The sequence below is a fragment of the Leptinotarsa decemlineata genome, unplaced genomic scaffold (genome assembly GCF_025532065.1).
Source record: "Leptinotarsa decemlineata unplaced genomic scaffold, Ldec_3_MD MMD2_tig00000090_RagTag_RagTag, whole genome shotgun sequence".
NCBI lineage: Eukaryota > Metazoa > Arthropoda > Insecta > Coleoptera > Chrysomelidae > Leptinotarsa > Leptinotarsa decemlineata.
In genome coordinates this window covers 1,560,539-1,579,994 of record NW_027412541.1, presented here as the reverse complement: position 1 = coordinate 1,579,994, position 19,456 = coordinate 1,560,539, and the positions used below count along the sequence as shown (strand labels likewise).

At 32.6% G+C, this 19,456-nt stretch overlaps 1 protein-coding gene across 3 annotated transcripts in view; it reads right to left on the bottom strand.

The window, feature by feature from the left end:
- LOC111514388 (very long chain fatty acid elongase AAEL008004) overlaps positions 1–19,456 on the bottom strand; it is a 201,237-nt gene that overhangs the window by 107,850 nt on the left and 73,931 nt on the right. Inside the window, exon 1 of one of the 3 annotated variants that reach the window (XM_074172313.1) lies at positions 2,113–2,262. The exons of the other annotated variants lie outside the window; for them this stretch is intronic. The gene's annotated coding sequence lies outside the window, so the exon portion shown is untranslated. Of the gene's footprint in view, positions 1–2,112; positions 2,263–19,456 lie in introns of those variants that run through there. 3 annotated transcript variants of the gene reach the window in all.

Below are 19,456 nucleotides of genomic sequence, written 5' to 3'. Positions count from 1 at the left end.
CTGTTCACCGTTCATGACTTTAACATGACAGGATTGGCCTACTCTTGTCTCCCCTGTTATATGTAAGAAAAGGTAGGTTCAATAATCTTTAACCATCAAACTGAAGAAGCATACGATATTATGGGTTTAACCATCATAGAAAATTCCTAATTCCGTTGGTCCAACGATGGGGAAAATCATCGCATCCTTGATTACTGGAAAGAAAACAGTGGTGGCGAACGTATCATCAACAGCTACAACACAATTAGATCAGTGATACATTCATCATACAAAACCCTTGAGCTTAATGGGTTGAAAAATACTGGCAACGCCTGTTTCATGAACAGTGTAATCCAATGTTTATCAAATACTAGATAGTTACTGGAATATTTAAAAAACGATGAGTACATGAAAGATATCAATACTAATACCTCTAGTAGGGAGGGTGCTTTAATGAAAGCTTGAGCAGAAGTTATTAAGGAATTGTGGTCAGAATATTAATCTGATACAGCAGTGAACACAGTCTCCTTATAAAGTCAGATTCAGAGTTTTGCCACTCGATTCATCGGTCATGCGCATCAAGACGCCCAGGAGTTCCTTCGTTATCTTTTAGATGGTTTACATGATGACGTTAATAGAATTAATGAGAAACCTTAACTGACCTTAACGGATATTACAGCGGAAAAGTACAAGAGTCATTACTGATTTATTTGAGTACATATAACTCAAAGATTGTAGATAATTTCGTTGGTCAATTAAAATCCACGATGAAGTGCACACACTGTGGATACTCATCTGTAACCTTCGATCCTTTCTGAGATTTGTCACTTCCATACCACAAAGAACTGGCCAATTGAGTTTATCACAATGCTTGGATTTCTTCACAAGAGAGAAAACTTTGGATGGATATGAAAAACCGTCGTGTTGCAAGGAAAGAAGAAAATGCACATAGTTTCTATCGATCCATAAGTTTCCCCGTAGTTTAGTCATTCATTTTAAAATATTATCTATAACAGAAAGATTTAGAGGCAGGTAGGAAAAAGCAGAGTGGAACACGGAAAACATAGAACTAGTAACGAGACTTGGGGACAAGGGAGATTACGACCTCGTCTTCGAGTCATGTAAGTACGAATCTAAGTGATTTTTGAAAATGGTTCCAAAGCAGGAGCCGAAACGTCGAAACGATGAAAATTACAGACGCGGTTCAACCCGGACAACAGTATATTATATATGTATATTTTTTATCTGTTATTTGTTATTTCTTATCTGTGCCTTCGGAATAAGGAAATTCATAGGATTTGATTTTGATGTTATGTTTCACGATTTTTTCAATTAGTAAGACACCGTTTTTTCGAATGAAGTTTCAATCTCAATTGAGAAATATGAAGAACAAGTGATTGAATACTTTCGAATAGATTTTTATTGTAAAAGGTGAATCTTCTGCCTGAAATATTATTGATAAATAAAATCTGTGTAGAATAAACATAGTTTGTAGCTTTGAAAATTTATTCGAGAGTATCAAAGGAGATACCAAACTGAATTTTTTATTTTATGAAATGAATATCTCTATATCATAACAGACTCATTGTATTTATTGTAATATTTATTGACGAATAGTTACATTCACAAAGAATTTTCATAATATTCCTGATTGATCAAAGTCTGACGAAGTACAAATATCGCATATTCATATTTGCGAATGAAAATTAATGACAATTTATTCATTTTGTGAACTTTTACCAAACATTTTACATCAATGAATGGCAATATACAGTGAGAACCGTAAAATGTATCGATAATATCAGATTATTTTTTCAAAATAAAAGTACTTTATTCTTGAATAAATTCAATAATTTTTTATCTGCCCTGTCTGCTGTAAGATTTTAATAGTAGCTAATATGATTTTCGAACCTTTGATGTTATTCAAATTTCTGTTGTTCAACTAATGAAAACATTTATTACACACATAATGGAAAACACTGTATTCAAAAAACTATGCAATGATTCCATACCTATATGATTTTCGAACCTCTAATGTTATTAAAATTTCTGTTGTTCAACTAATGAAAACATTTATTACACACTTATTGGAAAACACTGTATTCATTCAAAAAACTATGCAATGATCCATACCTATATAGAAATTATCCAAATGACATACACTAAGCTTCGACCCACAAAACAAACTTCACGAGGATATCGAAATCGAGAGTACACCTCAGAATGGTACCACCAACACCTCACGTTCCACACTGAAATCCTAATCCGAACTTTCCAAGTGATTACACACTGGTTCATCCCACTTCATTGTTATTCGGCAGGCACGGTGTGTACATTAACAAAATCAAGGCAATAAAAATTACCTTCTACCATCTGAACCTTCAGACAACTCAATTTTCCGCATATGCTGGGATTTCTTGAAACGTAATTAAATACACGGCCTCTATTGAATATTTCAGCGGAATTTTTATGTTAATTTCAAGAAAAATACAATCCTTTCGAATTTCATGGGCGATGTGGTATCAACTGACCGGTCTAATAACAGGTTGCTATTGATTCAAGTTGGCTTTAAAAAGTTTGAAACAACTGTGGAAGTGTTTTTTGTAAGGGACGGCATAACATCAATACTTTTATGAAATACCTATATATATATCAAATTCAGAAAAAATATATTTGAGGAAAATAATGCGATAATCGGAAAATATTAACACGTAAGGGACTGGAGTACATTGTTGCGTAACTCAAGACTATGAACGAGGTCTTACTTTTTATCGTGCTCTGGAAATCGTTGGACTCAACCACTGACCATAAGAATTGGTGCTACCCGCACCTCACATTTGCCTAAAACATGGGTTACACATCAAATGTGCAGTCGAACTGATAAATAAAATCAGATAAAATGAAACAGATTGGTTATGCAGATTAAGAAAGAATTAACAAAAAGAATTTTAGCTGAAAAATGCTATAAACGTCGCCAGAAAAAAGGTTTAGATGTCTATTTTATTGTTCAATAAGGATTAACGTATTCATTAAACACTTTATTATAAGATTTTCACTAAACAATTTTACAAAAACTCAACAAGTGGTTGGCTATACAATGGCTTCTTCTATATTCAATATATTCAATGTTTTATATAACTAATTTTACAAGTTGAAGTACCTACATTCAAAGTACCTGATTTTTACGTGGTCATTTAATGTTTCATGTTTCAGTTTCTTGTGCTGGTACAGATACGTAGATGATATCTTAGTCTGTTTTACTAGTACAGATAGGCAATTAGGCAAGTTCCTTGAATATGTCAGTTCCATTCACCAGTCAATAAAATTCACCACTGAAAGGAAGGTAAATAATTCAATAAATTACCTTGACTTAACCATTACGAAAAATAACAATTAACATGATTTTGCAATGTTCCACAAACCATCTTACACGGATATTATCAAACATAATTCCTCCACACACCCTTACTAGCATAAAGTAGTTGCATTAAATTTTATGCTTTCCAAAATACTACCCACCCAAATTCAAAATGCGGTAACGTCAGTTATTTGTGTGAACTCACCAAAAATTTTGCCCATTTTTTAAAGAAAGATGTCGTGAACGTAGCTCACAGAACCAATAATAGTCTAAGTAAATTCATTGAAAACAATAAGACAAAACTTCAGCGTCGGATAGATTATGCCTATATATATAAGCAGACTTTTAGCTCCTGCCCAAAACTATATATTGGCCAAACAGGGAGAACATTTTCCCAAATAATTAAGGACCATAAAAGTAGTTTTGTGAATACAAAGACCAATTCCACATTTGCAAACCACCTTTAGGCAGACAATGAATTCAATCATGAATAAGACGTGTTACATTTAGAAGAGAAAAGTTTGAAACTAAATCTTCTAGAATGTTTAGAAATCAATAGACTCAAGAATTCGGGTAATTTAATAATGAATGATTTATTAGAATTGAATAAATAACTCCCTTCTATTGAATATTTTTTCAAATGAGGAAAGATACATTAGCTCAGGTAATTGAATTCATTGCAAACTCTGGTACACATGAAACGCGTGTTGCGTTGCGTGTTGCAACACGCAAAACACGTGTTGCGTTGCGTGTTGCAACACGCAAAACGCGTGTTGCGTTTTTGTAAAACTAGTTAAAATATCACAATAAAGTCTTTTTTGAATACGTTAATTATTACGGGACAATAAAATATGCATTCTAACCCTTTTTCTAGTGACGTTAATAGCGCATTTTTTACCCAAAATTCATTTTGTTAATTCCTAAAGTTATCTACATCTGTTTAACGGAAACATATTTTTTTTAAACAGATCTATATCTGTTTGATTCGATCTGATTTCATTTATCAGTTCGACTGTACTTTTGATGTGTAATCCGTGTTTTAGGCAAATGTTACGGGTAGCACCAATTCTTGTGGTCAGTGGTTGAGTCCAACGGTTTCCAGAGCACGATAAAAACTGAGATCTCGTTGATCGTCCTGAGTTCGGCAACAGTGTACTCTAGTCCTTCCTCCACATGTTCATATGTGACATTTATCGCAATAGAGCATTCAATATGTAGAATTTAGTTTTTTAAGACACGCCCAAAGGATCCATTGTGTGGCGAAACACGTGTTGCGTTTTTGTAAAACTGTTTAGTGAAAATCTCACAATAAAGTGTTTTTTGAATACGTTAGTTATGGATTTTCATCAAGTATCGAACAATTCCATCATATACCATAACGATTAGTTCACAAACAATGAGGTTTGCTTAACAACGTTACTTGTTGAATTGGAAATCAGGAGAAACAGTTTAAATTATCAAGTGATTTTATTTGGTTTTAGCACGTTTCCATTAATTTTTTTCTCCACATTCAAATCTGTTAATATTTTCAGATAATGTAGCTCACTTATAACATTATCTAAAAATGCATTAGGTTGAAAAAGAGTCAGCCAAAGTTTCAGTATGAAAATGGAACCAAACCACATTCATTATTTCAGTTTTTACAGGCACGTTGTCCATTTCAATATGCCACACATACTACTTTCTACTTCATCGCAGTCAATTGGAAACAAAACGAGCATACTTGGATACTAACTGTCTGAGTAATTGGTTAGTGTTATTCTCTTTTTGGGACGTTTCGTTTTGGTGTGCTGTGTTGAATAAATTATCATGCTAAATATTGATTATGTGTGCATGACTGTGATGTTGACAAATTGAAGACATCACTCATCGTCAATGCGAATAATCCGCCCCATCGTTCGTTGTGAATTCTCCTGAATTCATAGCTATTCCCATTGAAATCCAGGATAGTATGGAAGCGCAAAAGGGCCACATATTTTCATCATTTGTTTATTGGAAATTACGACTTCAAATCTCGAAATTTCGACTTTATTCTCGAAATTTCGTCATGAACCTTAAAATTTCGACTTTAATCTCGTAATGTTTAAATCACGAGCTTTCAGTCAAAATTTCGAGATTCAAAGTCGAAATTTCCAAAAAACAAATACTTAATTAAAATATGTAGCCCTTCTGGTTAGTGTTATGCTCTCTTTGGCAAGTTTCATTTTGTGTGCCGTGTTGAATATATCATATATTTAGGGAGAATTATTTCGATTCGAAAATGACTTGATTTTTTTTTGATATTTGAGAATGTAAGTGTGAAAGCTGAGATTATTTGAATCAAATTTTGATCAGTTATTGATGGATCTATCGTCATTATTGATGTACAATTTCCGGAAAACTTTTTTATTTGGTTTGACTCTGTACAAAGGACAGTGAAATTGTTATAATCCATTTCATGGTCATTATCAACATGTTCTGATAATGCACATCAATTCATGTTCCTCCTTCAATTTCTTTTATGGGAAATGATGCGACTTTTTAGAGTTCTAGATGTTTGTTCAATATACATATGATTTTTCGATCGGTAGCCAGGCGGTTTGACGTGGGTGCTTTGTTGACTCAGTCAATCGGCCGACGTGTCTGTCGATGGTTCAAGCCGAAGGCTGAACCATCGACACATTGCCTAAATGGTCGCTAAAATTTTCACTGAATCTTATACTTATTATGAAAATGAATTCTATATTGAGGATTCTTTCGATTTTTCCTTGATCCTGATCAAGGCTGATCCTGATCAGCCTTGATGTGATTTCACTTTTTAGCAATATACCTATGAATCTAGTGGAGAATTGTCGAAAGATGGTATGATATAAATAAAAAAATGTCAATAAACCAAAGAAATTTTTTTTGTCATCTTCAACTCAAGTTATTTTTCTTTTGAAGGTAAATTCTATAAAATAATTCTTGGTACACCAATGGGAGCTACTATTTCTCCTATTTTAACTGAATACGTAATGGACGATCTTTTTGAAAACATACCTCCTAAACAAAGTTTTGAAATTCCTTTTTTAAAAAATATGTTGACGATGTCATTTGTGGAATACCTAATGACAAATCTCATCAAATGCTTGATGTTGTCAATAGATATGATGAAAAATTGCAATTTACTATCAAAACAGGAAATAATCAGACACTAACTTTTTTGATACAAGTGCTATCCATAAAGCTGATAATTCTTTGATCACTGATTGGTATATCAAACCTACTATTTCAGGAAGATATATCAATTACTATTCTTTTCATAAAAAATCACAGAATAGAAATATGAAAAAGAATAGAAAAATCAGTATACCCTTCCCTCAAACAATAAAATCTCAGACTTCTTAGAGAAGATAGAAAATTCCTATCCCAGAAAACTTCTCTGTTTGAAAAAAATCTGTTTTTCCGTTACTCAGCTGTCGCCCCCATGAGAACAACAACTCTCAAAAGTTGAGAAACTTGTACGAGCTAAGGACTAACGAGGTCTTACTTTTTAACGTGTGATTCCTATAAAATAATTTAATTTTCAATACTGGCAGTAATACAAATTTCAATGTAATCAACAGAAATGTATGTAATAATAATTCATCTATCAAATTTTTCTTATGAATCTATACCTGATCTTGGAAATTTATCTTCAAACATCATAAAACTTTTTCATAATGAACGAAATATCAAAATATGCAAAAAAAATATTAAAATTATAAATAATTTCAATACCAAATTGAAAGATGAAACATATACTACAAAAAAGTGTGATTTATAACATTCCTTGCAACAATTGTAACTTGGATTATATTGAAAAAACATCTAGAATTCGTAGAGATAGAATAACTTCACATGAAAGTGAAATAAAGCTTAATGAGGAGAAATCATGTACATTAGCACGACATTCTATGGAAACAGGACATAAACCAAATTACTCTAATATCAAAGATTTACATACAAAAAAACATATTTCCAAACGCATTTTTCTTGGAATGGTTAATATTAATAAGTCTTCTGATTGTATGAATGAGAAAACTGTCATTTATAATTTCAGCAGTATATACAGTAACTTACTGGAACTACACCAACAAACATAATGATGACAACTCGCTCTTTAGAGTCAAAGATTGAAACATCATGTCCACTGAAAAATGACTTCTATGTGAAGGTATGATATTTATCATACCAAAATAATCCTGTGCATGTTTAACTTTCTTTCGTCAATATGTTCAATTCATTATATTTCATCAGTTCGGACTTCCATTGTCTAATATAAGTTGATTTGAAATTCCTGAAAAAATATTAAGAAGATTAACCGAGAATAACAATTTTATTGAACAATCAAGCTGAAATTACAAAGAAATAACCTGAAACCGAAGACTATTGTCTTCGAGTAATATCACCCGAAGACGATTATGGATACTAACAATCAAAACGCCATGACATAACTTGGTTTGGAATCTTTTAATTTTTCATTTATAATAATTTTTAATTTTCAGCTTTTATTAATATTTCAATTTTTTATGTTTTGATCATTGTTTGGTTTTAGGTTATTTCTTGATAATTTCAGTTTTTTGTTCAATAAAATTGTTATTCTCGGTTAATCTTTTTAATATTTTTTCAGGAATTTCAAATCAATTCATATTATATTAGACAATGGAAGTCCGAACTGATGAAATACACCATGAAACATTGTTAACCAACTTCAAAATCAATTCATTGTGTTTCACTTATTCTTATTGTAAATATGATTTGTAATGTTATTACAATGGTAAAAAAATCTAAAACTCAATAAATTATAGGCCCTGAAGAAGCTTCCCATTGGAAACGAAAGCTTGGCAAAGTAGAGCAGAGTTTTGATTTTTTTACCGAGAGACCCCGTTAATCCGTATTACTGTACATTTCTCCGGTCGCTAAGATTCTCAACTTTATATATATATATATATATATATATTATATATATATATATATATATATATATATATATATATATATATATATATATATATATATATATATATATATATATATATATATATATATATATATATATATATATATATATATATATATATATAGTGTCACCATTAAAATGCGCACCATATGGAAAACTTTTTTTTCGAGAAGTTTCAATGAAGTTTAACTTCGGCACTTGTTTGTGCTTTAAATTTAACTTGAAATGATGCGGCCAACTGCGACTCACTGACGTTCAGTGTTTGTCAACTTTGTTCAACTTTTTTTTGAAAAAAATTGAAATAGTGCATTTCTAGATAGAATTTAACAAATAGTTACTTAAAAAAGTTGTGTCTACGGCAATTTTATATTCATATGCCAAATTTTATGCAACTAGGATAAAGTTAACGTTTTGCTTATTTTTGACAGATATCCCCTTTATTTAAAAAAACAAGTTTGGTTAATTGTCATCAATTCATGTATACATAACAAACTCATTATGGAGTTTAACTTTTCTGATACATTTTTACTCATACGGACATTTTTAGAGAGAAATTGAGAATTTGCTATAAAAATTTCAACATGACTGGTGCAAAGTTTCAATCACTTGGCTATTTTCTTAAACAAACCTTTGATTTCGAAAAAGGAGAGGCAACTAAAAAAAATGCAAATAATTTCGATAGAACTATCATTATTATTATAAATTTCAAACAACAATAATATTATAGAAAATACAAATGGGTACAAAAAATTACTTATTGACCTAAATGAGGTTGTCAAACACTTATAGCCTACATTTCAGTATGTCCTCCTCCACGTTCAATACAAATTATGGTCTTTCTACTGACATCTGTAACTGCATTTTTGATAAATCGGGGATTTATATTTGCACAGCAGTCGCGAATGTTATTTTCCTGATGTTGTATGTCAGGAAATGGTCTACTTCGGTACACTTTTTGTTTCAGGTAACCCCTCAAGAAAAAGTCTAAAGGCGTCAAGTCGGGTGATCTAGGTGGCCAATAATGTTCCCAGTTAGTCCAATAACTTTGCTTCTGAACATTTGTTGGAGGGACTGTTTTACAGCAACCGTGTGATGTATTGGTGCGCCATCAAGCTGATACCATAGGTCGTATTTAATATTTAAAGGCATATTACCTAAAACTTCACTAACCTCATTATTTAAAAGGTTGAGATAACCGACGGATGATGAATTTTCCCTAAAGAAAAATGGCCCAATTATTTGGTCGTTAAGTATCCCACACATACATTAGTTTTAAAGGAATACTGATCACCACATTCAACTGTGAAATTGGGATTTTCTTGGGCCCACCATCGGCAATTTTGAGAACTTACCGTTCCATTTTAAGAGAACGTTGCCTCATCTGTCCATAAAATTTTATACGGAAACTTTACATTTTCTTCTCTCTCTCCTTGAAACCAGAATGAAAACCCCAAACGGACATCAAAATCTCGTTTTTTTAATGTTTTAATAAATGTTGGCTTGTAAGGCTCTTGTAATCGGTATTTTTTATAATATCGGTTATGCTCGTTTGCCCGTGTTCAATAACTTTTAAACAAATGTTATGTTGGACCTCCTCATCATATTTACTTGGAGGGTGCTTTTTCTTCAATTGATTCAATGTCGGATGGCCGAATGTAGATAGGTATTATCATTATGTATGATTTCATTTATAGTCTTCAGTTTCATTAATATTTTATTGTTTTGATGTTTTAATCGCGCTCTATCTAACTTTTGGTTAGAATGATTTGGATATTTTCGGAAACCATGTGGAAGTCATAACAGAACAGGGAAAAAAGGTGAAAAACGAATATATAATACCGGGGCAAGAATTTGTGATATATTAAGACGATTAGACGATATTCACGAATAACCATTATTAAGACGGTGCAATATTCAAGTCGAGCCGCGACCACACATTTCATCGCAAGCGAATATTGACGTTCAAGTTGGTTAATGAAATACATTTTTTAATCGATTACGAGGAGGTGGTGATACAATATAGAAATTATTGATATTGTATCACCACCATAAAAACATTTTGTAGCTTTTCCCTGAAGATAATTATAAATTTTATCGAAATATTGGAATAACTTGTGTTATTTATAAGTGTACACTTCCGTTCTGTTGATCACCCAAAGATAATTCCCAAGTTTTGTTCTTAACTAGTCAGCAAAGACTGTCCTTCAATTATATATATATATATATATATATATATATATATATATATATATATATATATATATATATAAGTTTGATAATTTCACTGCTACCTAAATCCAAATTCTAAAAAAAATAATGTTTCTAGAAGAAGCGACTTTATTGAGAAAACTTGACGATTTAGGTATAGGGACATGATATATCATCTTTGAAGCATTTTTCACCATCTTTCATTTGAAAAAAATGAACTTTTGACTACTTTTATGCACAATGGAAATAATAGTAATTTTAGCACGCCCTGTATGATATGGAGTCGATTTCTTGGTGTTATTTGAATATTTCGAGTTTGTCCAAACTATCATCAAAATATCAACTTTTCATGAATTGAGAGTACTGATGTACTTGATTTCAATTAAGGCTCTGTTTTGGACCATATTTAGCACAATTTATTTTTTACCTCGAAAACAGATAGAGATAGGTATAGGACATTATTAACAAAAAAGTCCAGGAAATTATACAAATATGAAAGTTATTGGCTATATTGATATAGAAACGGAAGTTAATATTGGACATAGCACTCAAGAAAGTGGAAAACCATAGACACCTGTTTCGGGCTTTTGGCTCATCATCAGTATGGTGCAGCCACGTGTACGGATGGGCAACACTTGGTTACCATACTGATGATGAACCAAAAGCCCGAAACACGTGTCTATGGATTGCCACTTTCTTGAGTGCTATGTCGGATATTAACTAACCGATATATCCACAAAATGTAGATGATTTGAAAAATAGTATCACAAATGTTCGTGCTTTCATAACGCGAGAGACGCTTTTAGCTGTTACCTATCGGGAATTAATCAAAAGATGCAATATGTATATTCTACGTGAAGGGAAGCAGTTCGAACACTTACTAAAATGATTCTTGTTATCATTAATTGATTTCGTTATCATCATGTTAGTCGGGTTATGGTCAAAGTAACATATTTTTTGGTAATTTGAAACATTTAATTTAATTTGTACAGAAATAAGCAACTAGATAAAATTGAACAGACAATGAAATCATAACTAATGGATTCATTTTAATTAAACTTGTATTATTGCATTCATTTTGAGTTATTCATGGTCATCTTTATAATATGCAATGAAATTACCTTTTTTCATCAGTATTCACGGAAAACTACAAGTGTGCTATATGACTGAATTCAAAGTTGATGCAGAATCCAAAAACGAATCGGAAAATCGCAAAAAGCATCTGCCTTCATGAAATATGGATATTCTCTCTCATTTTTCAGATAGTTGCCCACCGAGTTTTATATGGGACATCCTGTATATATAATTATATTTACATATACATATATGTATATATATATATATATATATATACATATATATATATATATATATATATATATATATATACATATATATATATATATATATATATATATATATATATATATATATATATATATATGATTTATTTCGTAAGTTACGTTAAATTAATATAAATCAAACACTGATTTTCAGCACTGAGGAAGAAAACAACTCGAAACTTAACTAGTTGGACATAACCATCGGATATAACTACAACAAAACACAATTCCAAATGGAAACCTTCACAAACAAGCTCCACCATACCCGCAAGTTCAAACCATCCACCATCACACAAAATGGCTGCCTATAACGCATTCATATGTAGAATGTTAAGGATACCACTTAGCAATGAAGCCCGGAAGAAAGAACGGAAAATCATATACCAAATAGCGAACGAGAACGGATACACCCAAAAGACAATAGATAAATTAGAAAACAGAATCAAACAAAAAATACAGAACAAGGATCAAACCACTCCAACAGACAAAACAACACAACGATGGACAGCATTTATGTACGTAGAACACCAAACCAGAAAACTAACTAACATCTTCAAACCCCTGAACATCAACATCACATACAAGCCAAAAACGAAAATAACACAAAAAATAAACAGCTATGAAAAAGAAGAAAACTAAAACCTAAACGGGGTGTATAGCATACAATGCTCGGACTGCAACAAATTCTATATCGGCCAAACCAAGAAAAAACTGATCCAAAGGTACAATGAGCACAAAAAGGCATACATAAATCCAACATAAATCAAACCTTGCAACACACGCCATACAAAACAAACCTAATTTTCCCACACCAGAGAACATAAAACTCATAAAATGAGTCATTAAGGGAAACCGTATGGACATTTGGGAAAACTTCAACATCCATAAATTTAAGAGTGATAAATCACTTATCGAGGAACAAATACAAATCAAAACACAACAAGACCTAAAATTCAATATATTAAACAAAACAACAGTAAATTTACAACAGTAAATCTAGAGAAGATCCAACACAAAGAATATTACCTGGTGTAACCCAAATACAGGCAAGTTTACCTAAAGTACCTGGCGTTCGCACCGCATAAAAGGACAAACAACAGGTTCGCTTCTAATGGGAAGCTTCTTCAGGGCAGTAAAAATGAGGGAAAAACAACAAATTGAACATATAAATTGACGAGAAAGTTATACATGTATAGGATTTTTTGTGGGTTTGACAAATGTCATACCTTCATTTTTTATTTTTTGACTGAGAGACCCTGTTAATCTATTTTACCGAACATTTCTCCAGTCGCTAAGATTATACTAACCATTTTCTTATAATGCCTGGTGAAAGCTGCGACGAGAATGGCGTTACCACTATTCTGTTACGTGACAAAATTGTTGCCATTGATATAAAGCAATGGTACAAAAATACTAATCTCTCTTCTATCGTACATGAACTCTAGAACGTGACCAAAACGAAGCTAATATCAGGTTTTTGGGTAATTTTTGTTTCAAGTAACTTGAAGGAAATACATGTCCGAAAGATTAAAAAATCAACCAGCAATGAAAATATAGAGTTCACGTATGGAATTGAAGATAACGAAGAGTGACCATTTATAAGAAATACCGTTGAGTGTTTAGAATTCAATTTACGAGTATATAAAAAAAGTACTGGCACTTTCAGATATATTCCTGACATCTCCCTCCATTACCCATAACAAAAACTGGCGGGACCACAGTTTCTTGTCCATAGGTTATATTTCATTTGAGCAAAGAAAGATATGATATCGAGCAATGAATTATTTATTTATTAACGGCAATGCCTATTTTTTACTTAAATTAAAAAGTTCCCACATATGTATTTAACAATAATATAAGCTAGGTTTAGGGAAAAAATATATAAAATAAAATAAAAAAAGAAAAAATAATGAATTACAATCTTTTCAGTCTTTTTAAATGTTTCCAAAGAAGATTTGAAAAATTCTAAATCTACATTGTACGTATTTGCAAGTCTCAAAATACTATCTACAGATTCATTCCGGCCATAGTTGGTGCGACAAAAGGGTACTTTGAAGATATCCGAATTTCCTGTTCTCCTTGGATTCACATTTGAAGTTATAAGTTCGACAAGTTCCTACTATTGATTATTTTATGAATTAGTGTAAGGTCTGCTTCTAATCTTTTATGAGCCAGGGTATTCAAGTTGAAAATGTCCAATATAATTTTATAGTCATATTCACCAATATGATATCCCAGTTTATATGCAGAGTACCTTAAAAACTTATTTGAACACTTTCAAGCATATAAAAATCCACATGATATGAAGGGCGCCAAATTGTGGAATTGTATTCGATTATTGATCTAACAATTGAACAATATATGATTATTATGGGAGATAATTCATTTGCAGATCTGAGAATGAAACCTAACATTTTTAACGCTTTAGAAGTAATATTTGCAATATGGGGTTTAAATGACATTTTTGGGTTGAGAGTGATTTCTAAATCTCTGATTGTGTTTGTTGTTTTCAGTTCTGATTGATTGATTTTATGTGGTCAGTTAATGGGACTTTTGTTTCGGAAATCAGGGAAATAGCTGAAAGTAACGAGTATCCTTCAAACATAGTGTTTGTCCCACGATTATTTTATCGTGAGTATGAATACTTAATGCACACAATAATTACATTAACTCTTGTGAAAAGATAGGATGAGAAAAATTATTGGCTAGATGTACTGTAGACAAGACAAGATTTAGTTCTCACTGTACTCTTACAAGGTTTGAAAAGTAATGAATGATTTTTCAATCGCAATGTTTCACATCGATAGTTCGAGAAGGGGTTTCAGATTCGCCTTGTAGGGATAGACAGTGGTTTGGATTAACATAGGTAGGAGAGGTCATAATAGCGGGTAATTCTCAAGATAAGGGATACAAGGAACAATTGAGGAATTAAAAATCTAGCTATTTGTAGCTTACAATATTTACGTGAAATACACTTGAATATACGGGTTGCTTGAGAAAAGATATTCGAGAAAATTATTGCCATTTCTAAAAATATCCCTAGACTTTTCCGATGTATATATACACATCGGAAAAGTCTAGGGATATTTTTATAACATACTAAATATCATAAAAATAAATGCATGAGGTCGTTTAATTTCGATTAAATTGGTACACTCGACCACCCTGTAGATTTCTATGGGTTGAACAAAGCCTGCAAAAACGGTAACTAATCTTTTATCAAGTTTTTTACAAACTGTAGGTTTTCGGCTTAAATGAATAATCTGAAAGTGTCGAGTTTGTACATTCCATGCAGTTCTTGCTCAGCAATTAAACTGGAAATTTTGTGCTTTAACATGGAACGCCATCACTTACCATTGGCTGAGATGGATAGAGCTGTAGGGCTTCTTCAAGATGGCATGCGACAAAATGATGTAGCTCTTCGTTTGGGGGTCTCCCAAAGTGTTATCAGTCGATTGTGGCGGCGTTTCCGTGAAACTGGCAGTCCAGCCAAACAACATCCAGGGCGAGGACGCGCTACAACTGCAGTTCAAGACCGATTTTTGGTCTTAACCGCAAGAAGACAACCGACAATCACAGCACCTGAGTTGGTTAACGTGTTGCAGCAGACGCACCAGGTAACCATTGGTCGTGATACTGTCAGAAATCGACTGCATGAAGCAGATCTCCACAACAGAAGGCCACTTAGATGTCCACCTTTGTCGAGAGGCAATCGCGGTAGAAGATTAGAGTGGTGTCAAGAACATCAAAACTGGGATGCAAATGATTGGGCCACAGTTTTGTTTACAGACGAATCCAGAGTTGGATTTCATCCAGATTCTCGTCGAGTAAGACTGTGGAGACGACCTGGAAATAATGAACGTTTGTGACACGTCCAGGAAGTCCACACATACAGAGGTGGTACAGTAATGCTATGGGGCGGAATCATGATCGGCGGCAGAACCGATCTCGTTTTTCCAAATCGCTCCCTCACAGCTCGACAGTACCTTGACACCATTCTTCTACCTTCATATCAGGACAACTGATATGACAATTGTAGAAATATATATATGAAACGTTACAGATATAACTCACTCAACATGAGATTAATATAATATGAAAAATTAGCAGCAAATCGAACGAAAAATAAATTAAAAGTTAATTTTGACATGAATCAATTAATGTCAGTTATTTGTTGATAACAAAAATAATAATTTGTTTTACATCAGTCAGTTACTTAATGGATATAAAAACTAAAAATACCATCGTGTAGTACCTCAGAAGGGCCAATGAAAAAGTGTTATTCGTTTTTTGATATCTTTTCAAATAAAGTCAGAAAAAAATAAAATTGATATTGTCAAATTCTCGTTTTTCCCAAATATCTCAGCAGGCCATGAAAATTCTTCAAGTTCCTAAACGGCATGTAAATAAGTAAATTAGTTACATCTAATTCACCAATGGAATGCCTCTGGGATTATTCAAAACTGTCCAAAGTTTTAAGAATTCTGCAGCTGACTCACACTTTTGCTCACTTCTCTGTGGACCTGAAATATGTAATAGCCATACGTAGTTTTGGTCATCTTGAAGTTCTGCTGGATAAGGTAAAAAGCATACACAATATCAATAGATAATGATAATATCAAGAATAAGTACCTACTATTTTGAGGAACTCATCTTCAACTGTATCTGTCGTCTCTTATTCGGGAATATTTTCAGTGGAATTTTATATATAATTATATTTTTATGTTTATAAAATTATTACAATGTGTTAAAACAACGATAAAAATAAAATAAATACCACAATAAAAATTAATTGGCGCTCCGGGGCGACTTCATTGATTCCAGTGGCGCATTTGCTTTTTCAGCTGCAGGAAAACCCGGAAAAACCTGCAGCACCACATCATCTGAAGATCTTGACCTAACAATGTCCTCTCTCTCATAAAACAAAATGTAGGGTGTCTCCAGAGGCTCCAATAAATTCAATGCATCGCCAGAACACTTCGTGACATGACTATCGTCAAACTTAAACCCCCCGTTTCTTCTTTGACCAAAGCGTAATAATGACCACATTCAACGCCAGAACCACAGTGAACAATGACTGCATGAATATTATAACAGTGGTCTGCTAGGTTGAAATGTTCATCTATTTCGAACCTTCCAAAGAGTTTCTTGCTTCCGTTAGAGGTTGAGTCTTGTTTGAAAATCATCAGTGTTATTAATAGATTGACTGGTGCCTCAGCTATACTTGTTTCCTTATAACAGTCAGTTAGTTTGGCGCATGTTTGACAATACAGTCTATAATCACCTGTTAAAAATTCCATTTTCAGATGATTTACAATAAGCTTTGCACGGACTGCTAATTAGTCGTATTAGGAAAAGCTAGATGAAGTTCTAGAAATTCACATAAGTTTTCAGTACTTCTTGAACATTTACCACAAAGTAAACAAGTGAGGATTTTTCCAGCAAAAGATTTACAAACACAAGACGAGATGAGTTGTACGGAATCATTCAGTCCAGAGCGGCTGGGAGTATTGATTTTGCTATTGTTTTGCTCACGAAGAGTATTCAACAAGAACCCCGAGAATTCGGAACAATCCTCTTGTTGTCCTAACGAGTATCTAGTGGACTTCAAATGTTTCTGCATTTATTCACCAATCGCCCAATGGCTAGTGCTTGGCGTCTGGCGTCTCTAAATTCATTGATAATTTGGATCCACTCGTGAGGTTTAGGACTTGTATTGATTATATTTTCCGATATATTTTCTTTCTGAAAGAAAAAAAAACACGTCCACATCATAATACTTCAAACCCGAATTCAACTTACTTGAGAAACAATGTAGTCATGTACCTTTTTTAATCATAATGCGCTACCCTATGAGAGGAACTAATTCTTTTAAATATTCCTCAGTAAGGAAAGGTAAATCCTCAACTGTTACATTGTTATCTGAAATAATATAGTATTAATAAGTGACAGTTATGTGAAATATAAGTAAGCTTCAATTATTGAGTAGATTATTGATTTTTCTGAAAATCTTGGTCTTCTTGAAATATGTGCATCTCAAGCTAGTTTGTGAATTATTGGGAAATATTTTGTCCTCCGTATCCCTCGAAAAAATCTAAAAACCACTGTGTATTTGATTCATCTCGAACATCAACTGCAAAGGAGGTTCTTGAAGTCTACTTGTTCATGACATATTTTTCATTGCATATAGTAGTTCCGTCATCAGTAATCATGTAAACTAATCCAGAAATCGTATAAAGTCAACTTCTACTGTAAAATAATGAAAAGCCAAATTCCTGTGTGATTTTTTGATTTTAAAAGTCGGAAAACATAAGTACGGATTTCCGAATGAAATAAAGAATCCCTTAAGATACTTCCAGAAAAATTTTCAGAAAAATAACACTGCCACATCATCTCACAATCTCAGAGCACAAAATGCATCCTGAAAATGAGTTGCAAATTCCTGAAATTTTGAGAAATAAATGTAGGGGAATGAAGAAATGAAATTTTTAAAAAGGGAAAGATAAACTTTTAAAGTCATACCTACAATATCTCGAAAATATAATATCTTCCGAGATATTTTCAAAAGGAACTTCTTGTGATAGGTACTTAACGAGGAATTTTGATATGGTTTCATCATCAGCCTTCCACAAATTCAGGAGTTGTTGGATATCCATGTTGACATTTTCATAACACAACACAATTCACTCAGTTCATTCAGTAATATAGTGGCGATTAGGAACGGCACAGCAAAAAAAGAAAACCGGCTCTAACAGCGGCGGCGTCCGCCTAATGCCTCAATGTGTCTTAACTCTAGACTGGATTTGGAACTGTGGCGTGGCAGGACTGGACGAAGGTCCAGTCGTTGCAAGTGTATTTTTCATAGCGAGCCTATTGGAAATTCAAAAGAAGTGATATGTCCTCTGATAGCTGAATTATTAATATGAAGTTATCCCTGAGAGTTCCTTTTATATTGTTGTTGCCATTGCCAAATGTGTACATCATGAGTTGAATAATTCCCTATAGTTGAATTTATTATAGGAATTTGATGAATTAGCTTTCAATTAAATCGGTTTGAAGAAACAAATATTTTGATAAAACTGCAAATTCAGAAGAGGAATAAAATACCTTGAATATGAATAAAACTACAACAATAACTTGTCATTCAAAATACTTAACTATAGGTACCTCATAGGTTCAATCTCTGCCGCTGCCATCATCTTAATTTGAATTCCCAATTGCGTAAATTTTGAAATGAGATCTTATTATATAATATAACGTGCTTTTTTATGCGTTACTGCAGTTTTGTTGAGATTTGGTACACCTTGAAGTTTGTCGAAATAACCATTTCAAGTACACATAAAATTAATTCGAAAGAATTATTGTCTGCTTTCTAACCTATACCTATTAGGTATAGGTATCAGGTACTAAAAATATTATTCATATATATTACAGACCTAGCTGCTTATTCTTGTTTCCCAATGTATAGAGCAGATTGTAACATAAGGTGCCGACACCCTTCAGTCAACCTTTTTTTTTTCAACTTGGTCTTTTTGCCTTTCCTGTGAATGTATTAAAATAAATCGGTCATTATGGCATCATCGCCTAGCTACTAATTCTCAAGAAATC